Source organism: Pseudonaja textilis, chromosome 2 (assembly GCF_049901715.1).
Source record: "Pseudonaja textilis isolate UNSWEBS1 chromosome 2, rPseTex1.2, whole genome shotgun sequence".
In the NCBI taxonomy this organism is placed as follows: Eukaryota; Metazoa; Chordata; class Lepidosauria; order Squamata; family Elapidae; genus Pseudonaja; species Pseudonaja textilis.
Window position 1 is genome coordinate 98,122,088 of NC_141991.1, and position 8,289 is coordinate 98,130,376.

Here is an 8,289-nt window from a genome sequence, read left to right on the forward strand (position 1 = left end):
TTGAATAGCCCTACAAAGGTTGGTTGGTCGGGAGTGAGACCTTCTTCCTCGGACATCTTCGCCTCAGAAGGATCCACGTCGGAGAGGGGCTCGTTGTACTGTGCAGACCCCAAATCGAATTCCTCCTCCTCCTCCTCCCTAAATGGATCTAAACCCCCTTCCGCCTCCTCCTCCACCTCCCTGACTGAAGGGGAAACCTCCCCCTGAGGGGGTACCTGGTCCTGGAGCAGTTCCAATCTGAGAGGAAGGGATCTTACGGAGTGAGATTCAGATTCGGGGGCCAGCGGGTGGAGGCCTGGCCTGATTATCTGTTGGAGTCCTTCCGCAATACCCTGTCGGATAGCCAACTCCATCCAGGCTCTCAGATGCTCCGGAACCTCAGGTATGAGTGGTTCCTTTTGGAGCAGACCGGCGGCTGTGGGGGTGAAAGTAGCTTCTGGTGTTCATCCGGCCGAAGTCCCAGGAGCCTGGTGACCTTGGGAGGTTGAGCTGCGCCTGGATAGGGAGGAATGGGCTAAAGGAGGCGGGGGATGAGTGGAGGTAGAAGGAGTGGAAGGTGGAAATACCGGAGGCACTGAGCTTGCCTGTCTGGTGCGTCTATCAAATTCTTTATCTAACGCCTTATGGCGTCTTAAAGCATCCCTCTGAGAGGCTCTGGAGGTATCCTTAGCCTGCCTGCGCAGATGTTGGGTTTTGGACTTGGTCTTCAAGGAGGGGCCCTTAGAAGTATTGCTCTCTGCCATTTCAAGGATAATTGAAAGAGATAGGAATAGATAGGAGGCGGTAGACACGTCTAGGGATCGGCCTATGACAAAGGCCAGGAGACCTAGCAAAATTCTTTCCGCCCCCCACTTTTAATTTTTTATTTAATTTTATTTATTATTATTTTTAACTACTTCCTCTTTCTCCTTGTTTTCCTCTTTTAAAAAAAATATATCTATTTATTTATTTATTGAAAATAAAAGCTATAGAAAAAAGAAAATTTTATCCAATCGCCTAATGAATGCCAAGGCCTGGAGAGAGAACCGGCCTAGACCAAACTGCCTTCCCAGGCGAGAACTGGGCAGAAGTGGTGTAGATTTTTTAGATGCTCTGTTGGCTGAGACAGGCTGCGGGAGCTCAATAGATTGAGAGGGAATTAGCTTCCGTTTGAGGAGGCTGAAAGCAGAATCGAGTTCAGGCTCTGAGCAGGCCTGCAGGTCCTGCTACTGGGCTGGAAAAAAAACACAGTGTTCGATTCGAGTGAAGAAACTTGAAAACAAAATGGCGCCTGGCCACGAGGCAGCGCCTAAAATGGCGGCCGCTTGCAACGGGGGTGACGGGGCCTCTCAGCAACGCAGGAAAAAAGGCCTACCCAGGGACACTACCAGGTCCGCAAGAGAAGTGGGGCAGAAGGAAGCGAAGAAACTCACTTCTCTGGTACAAAAAAAAAATAAGAAAAAACGGCGTTTGGTTGGGGGGGGGAGAACGGAGCATAACAAAATGAAATTAACTAAAAATGCAAGGAGAGCTGAAAGGAGGAAGAAAGCGGGGCTTAGGCAACTCTGGAGGGAGTGGGGGGGTAGCGTGAGGACACTGCTAGCCCTCCCCTTGCCACCCACTGGGGCAAGCAAACCACGCTACCCAGGGGAATTTAGTAGTCTGGACCACTGCGCAGGGCTAAGGAACTAAGGAAGAAAATAATACAACCTGAGAGAAACGAAGGATAATGAATCAGCAAAGGAATACTTGGAACGGCCAAGGAGAAAACACAAGTCACTGCCTAGTCTCTCACGAGGCTGAGCAAAACTGGGGAACGCTACGCTGGAGCCACGTGATGGTGGGAGGAGCGTTCCTCAAAATTAAGCTCAGCCTACGACTGCAGAGACTGAAGCACCATCCACTCTCTGGATGATCCGATCAGCTCTAAGGAGAACTTTAATTACAGCATATGGATGAAACTCATAGGAAGGAGTTCTCAGAATGATATATAATTGTAGGTGAGAGTATTTATTACACTACACAGCATCTTCTGTGACTGGCAGTAGCCCTCTGGGGTTTGAGGCAAAGAAATCCCACTATTTGCTGAGCCTTTTTATTGGCATTTCCTGGAGTTTAATCTGGGACTTGTTACATATAACACTTGTATTTTCCTGTAAATTACGGTTCCTCCTTTAGATAATTAATCATAAGATAATTTTCCTGCTTCTTGTAGCCTGGGCTGGTTCCCACATGAATGCTGATCACATCTAGCAATTATTCTCATGGAGGAATAGACCAACCTGGGCCTAATTCCATAAAGTATGGAAAACGAAAGTCTCATTAATTGTCAAAGGCTACATTTCCTTAAGTGAGGAATGTCAAGCCAGTTGTGGGAGTGTCCAAGTTTTTTCACTCTGTCTTATTCATACATATATTGTGCAATTTTCACCCTATCATATTTCCATTTATTCTGTAACATAAAGCAAAAGAAATATTTTTCAACAGTTCATTCACACATTCAGTTGCTAGTTACCATGAACAACAAAAACAAAACCCAAAATGATATACCTGAACTAAGATATTGACTGCATCTTGTAAGATGTAAAATTTATTTTCTATAGCCACCCATCTTCAAACGAGTGACTCTGAGAAGAAAAGAAGATACTAGATTGAAAGCAGAGACCTATTCTTATTCTACTAGTATCTTTAACTCCCCCTGTACCACAGCACAGGATCTTTAGAACAACAATGGAAAAATTCAACACTAGCATCAGAACTACATTAAGTAGCTGTTTTAATTTTATACTCGCTATATAAGAAGCCATTGTTTGAATCTTAGCTTGGGCTTATTATATTTAATATTAGTCTGTGTTTCAAACTGTGTACATTTACATACATACGTAGCTATCACATTTTCTCCTTCCATAGTAATCAATATTATAAGAAAAACAAAGGAAAGGAATAGCAATTGAAAGTCATGAGATAAAAGAAAGGGAAATATAGCTCAATCTGGTTCATGCCAAAGTCAATTGCTAATGCCATATAACTTTTTACTGTTGCTTCTATCATGTCCATACCCAGATCTCCTTTTATTCTTTAAAATTGCCAACACTCCCTCTGGATATATCAATTCTTTTTTCATCTATTTGTTTTGTAACCGAATGCTATTCAATCTCTCTGTATGACTACTTCAAAGCACTTCTTCCTTTTTAGCCACCCACTTTTGTATTCAGTCCACATTCATTCTTTCATCCCTCATTCATTCTTGACCCCATCTCTTCTAAATTTACACACATTCTGCCCCACATTCAGTTTAGTAATGATGTATGTTTTTTCTGAATACCCAACTTTCACTTCTACACAGTAGAGAGACCCAGGGCACATTCCCAGAGAGGTGCTTTTCTTCCCTGACAAGCATTTATTCCTCACAACAGATCACATACTTCCACGATCTTTCTACCAGAAAAATTAATCTATTTGTTTTAGTTCTACCATTTAGGTATAATTTGCATTTTTTCAGAGGGTCTCCTTTCAGACACGATTATCTTGATTTTGATACACTGATTTTCAGGTGTATATTTCTATTCCTCACTGGAACTTACAAGTTGCTGCAAGTAACTTGAGTTCTCAGCCAAAACTTTTCTTCTGCATACAAAAGTACATGCTCGTTCACAGCCTCAATCAGCACCCCCCTAATATCATCATAAACTTTCCTTCAAGGCTTATCCATTAATGCATGAAATAGTTAAGGAGACTTCACATAGTTCTGTTTAACCCCTGTAAAACTTTTCTTAACACTTTTAGAGCATTCATTTTTATTTCATTCTTGGTTATATCACTATCATCCCCATAATAGAAGTTTCTAAAACATGTTTTCCAGCATTCCCTGATTTCAGGGGATTCCTTTAATGAACGCTTTACAAAAAAAAATCCTAAGGAATTATTGAGGACTGCAGAATTCTTTCCTTTGGTTGAGAAAAGATCAACTAAAAAATCCCCACAGGGACAGCTCGTAAGTAACTACCACCATATATAATAAACCAAAGTTTAAAACAATGTCAGAGACAGTCAAAGTTTTGTGTTGGCAGTTGTAAATAGAAAACAAATTATATGTTAGTATACTGTAGAATCAAAGTTAACCATAATAGAGGCAAACCACATCTTTGTTCCAAATATATGACTCCTTCCTTAGAAGCGGGTTACAGCTGTTGAGAAATTACTAGGACACAAGAACCAGCACAGCTGCAAGCCCCCCAATAGTGAGAATTGCAAGTGCCACAGTAGGCTCCATTCCAGAGAAAAGCTTCCAATCTCTCTATTCTCGAATCAGGGTGGAGAATACCTTTGCAAGCTGATTCAAAGCAGATAAACTGGCTTCAGGGAGTTCCTTAGAGGGTGGGACTGGGACAGCAGGAAACATAGCCAAACTATGCCCCACATAAAGAACCCAGCCAAGTTACAAGGCAAAGCACTCCACAATCTAAGCACTGCCTTTTTACCTAAAAATAACATCACCATTACCCAACAAAATTTGTTCTCATTTCATATTGCATGTTCCATGACTATACTATAACACATCCAACCATTTTCAGGTCCTAGATATAATTACAGTATTTTGTATTTACAGCCGCCTTGGCTGCTTTCTTAAACTCAGGCACACAAACCAAGTACTTATCTTAAATTTTATCCAAGATCTTCTCTCCAAATTTAGTTCTTTGCTTCCATTTCTGAAAACTGCTCAAAACAACATCCAGATTCTGAAATGAATCCAACAGAACTATAGGAATTTATGCATTTTAAAATTAACTCTAAATACTTTTCTCGTCACGTTTCCAAAAATGCTGAATTAATTGGTGTAGACAGCAGACAGAGTGTTGACATATCCCACCATAATGCAAACATTAACGCTTTCAGCCTTCAACTTCTGTACAGCAGTCCTGAATTTCAAGATCTGAGCTGCCTGAAGCAGATGTAATTTTGGGAAATGAAAGAAATCAAGAACTGTTTCATGAACTTCTTGTAAAGCTGTTCACTCAGACTTGTTGACATTCCATACTGAAGAAATTTACCTGTAATGAATTAGGATAAGTATTCAAACTCTAAGTTCTGAATCAATGAAAGCCTCAAATAGATCCATCTGGCAAATCCATCTGAAATAGGAATTACCTTACCCATATTAACAACTGAAAGGATGTTTGCCAAGCCCCTGTTTAAAATCTGTAATAGAGATGGCTGTGAGATAACATCCTACATCACCTTTTTTTACAGGTAATGCATATTCTAGATATTAAATAAAAATTTTATGTCCTTTTTTTAAAAAACACTCTGTTTTAATATGCATTTCTCAACCCAATTTGATGTTAAAACATTCATTCTGTTGCCATCTCCATCTATTAATAATATCTTTGGTTTTTGTATATCCCCAGCATTCTATTCCTCCATCTTATTTACATGGAGATGTCTCACTAAATTCAAGAGCCTTTCCTTCCAGGTTAGGAGTACCTTTTAAGTTATTGAACATATATTCCCTTTGAAATATGTTATTTTATCATCCTTATTTTAAAAACTTGGTAACTTTACTAGCTGTTGCGACCAATATTACTACTAACATTTAGATTTTATAAACAAGGTGACTCCTTTAGGACTTAATATTTTAATTAACCCTCAATGGATAAAGAGAAATAACAAAGTTTAATAAAACTACATCAATATAAATGCATATTTATATGAATATGCACATTAATAAACACAAAGTAGAAAAACTACCATTTCTTATTAATATGCAGGAATTGTAATATGCATTAATATTAGAAGATTATTATAAAAATTAACTTCTATGCATTAAGAACAAAATCAAAGAATAGTAATATTTTAAACTATTTAGGCAGAATATTTAAGGAAATACAAAAAATCTTTTCTATTATATTCAGTCTCTTCTATAATTACCATTGAACTTATCAGAGAGCTGCAGCCTAGTTAGCCTTGTTATACTCTCTAATGCGATAAGAATATTATGGCTGTGACTTATCCTGATTATTAAAACATATGTGAGCAAAGGTCTTAACTAGGCCAACATATTATGAGGCAAAGTAGGAAAGAAACATTTTAAAATTTCAGCTATTTTTATTTTACTTAAAAACAAATATTAAAAATGATGGCTAAATTTCAACTGAGCTCATGCTAAACTGTTGCTCCCTGAAATATCAGAGAAAAGATAACACACAATATCCCCTGCTAGAGTAGCTATGCTTTTTTGACCCGAGGACTAATATTGAATGACCTCCTCATGACAAGCAAATAGACATTGCATGGGAAAATAGCAAAAAGAGGGGCCATCTTTACATATTTGCATAGCATAAAGAGCTCATTAGGAGCATTATAGCTATAATATATGCTATAAAAAACAATATAGCATACAATGTATGCTATTAAAAAATTCACATTATTAGAATGTTATTGTCATATTGATACATCTTTGATAAATATTCTGCTGACTTCAAAGTCTTGAAAATTTCAAAGAATTTGGAATGATGACAAATAGAAAAGAACATTAAAGACTTGGTTAAAAACTGATGACAAGAAGGAAAAAAGGAAGCACTTGGCAGAATGCTGCAAAGGTTACCCCTTAACTACTGGAAGCCTTATCAAAGTCTTTATTGGAAATCTTCCAGAAATAATTTTAGATAGTTGTATGATTTTCTGGCAAGCAGAAAATGAACTTGGTATTTAAAAGCTAAGTGATTGTTTGAGATTGTAGGCCAATCCTTTTATATTCAATTGTTAGTTTCCATTTATTCATATATTTATTTACTTACTAAGACTTACATCCTGCTCCAGTCCAAAAGGATTCTGAGAGACCAACACATCCCGCTACAAGACTACAGGCAGAGTTTAAAAACATGAAATCACAAGAATCAATCGCCAAGAATCCCCAGCTAATGTGCAGTTTTGTCTACAGGCTGAATCTGACCACCATTAGGTTGATCCAAGATACTGGCCAAATGATATGGAAATCCAAAGTCACAACTATTACCTTACCTAAATAAATGTTAACTCACTTTTTGCATACAACTGAAATGTAAATTAAAAGCATGGGCTACTGATTAATGGCTACTAGGCTATATGCATTATTCAGCATAATTATAAGGGGGAATTCTTGTTATGCTCAGCAATTCAGTTACAAATCTAATCAGAATTCAGTGACAGAAGGATAACCCATAAAAAAAGAAAGAAATGGAAATGTTCAATGATTTGGAAAGCTGTGCAAAACACATGAGAAAAAATTAACCCAAATCATACTATGTTTGGTTTTCTGTTCAGAGTTTCTTAGGAAAGACAGGAAAGTCGGTTTCCTCTGCTAGTCAGCGTTTGGGTGTAGCTACCAAGTTACCTCTATACTTACGCCACAATTAAAGGAAAACGAAGGTCAATCATAAAGCTAATCCTCCCATCAATGAGAAAAGGAGCGGTAACTTGCCAGTACATTCTTTTACCCCACAAGTATGAGGAACAACAGCAAGACCTAAACAGACCCATTCCCTACATTTTGAATGTGGGTTTTTAAAGCAGCCACTAATTAAGATTCGTTGCCCCCCTCCTCTTGATTTAACTTGATCCACTGCCTGTAATCCGAGGGCCGTAACATCTGCTCAGAAGTTACACCAAGGACGCTCACTTTATTTTATCCATATCCATGACTCCCTTCCCCAGCCCCCTTTAAAAGCGTGAGAAACAAACTTAAAAGCGCAGGAAAACGACACAATCTACAACTTCCATTCAGTGGGCTCTCCAATTCCTCTCGCCTCAACTGACAGTTGTCCCAACAAGATTTGCTCGCGGGCAAATCGCACCTCATCTGATTGTGTATCCAAGCAACCCCGGCCGGGTTTTAGACATGTGCAAACACGCAGGAAGCTTGCTTGGTGGCGGGGGGGGGGGGAGGTAGGGAGGTTAGAGAAAGAGCAAAGGATGCTCGGACGCCCGGTTTCTTCCCCCGGCTTTTGGCCCCACCAAAGCCTCCTTTCGTGCCCGAAGCCCCACCCGCTCTCGAAGTTCTCCGTGAAACCACCCGCCTCCCTTCCCCCTTTTCCTTACCCCCCGTCCGTTTCTTCTCCGGGCCCGTCCCTCAGCCGAACTACAGCCCGACACCGCCTGCCTGTCCCTCAAGAGAGGGCGGGATCTAAAACACCGCCTCCCAACCAATTGAAGAGCGCATCGCTTTTTCCCTGGCAAATCACCGAGCTTGCTCTCTTGAGCCGGAACATTCCTGGGCTTTATGGCAACTTCCCTCCTCCAGCCTCTTTCCCTCCCCTTCGTTCAAAGGTGCTG

General features: G+C 39.9%; 1 protein-coding gene across 5 annotated transcripts in view; it reads right to left on the reverse strand.

The window, feature by feature from the left end:
• Positions 1 to 8,289, reverse strand: part of GIPC1 (GIPC PDZ domain containing family member 1) — a 49,002-nt gene extending 40,713 nt beyond the window's left edge. The window contains exon 1 of one of the 5 annotated variants that reach the window (XM_087924664.1): positions 8,199 to 8,289. The gene's annotated coding sequence lies outside the window, so the exon portion shown is untranslated. Of the gene's footprint in view, positions 1 to 7,636; positions 8,005 to 8,055; positions 8,155 to 8,198 lie in introns of those variants that run through there. The other 4 variants (XM_026696257.2, XM_087924663.1, XM_087924662.1 and 1 more) reach the window with 4 other exon arrangements.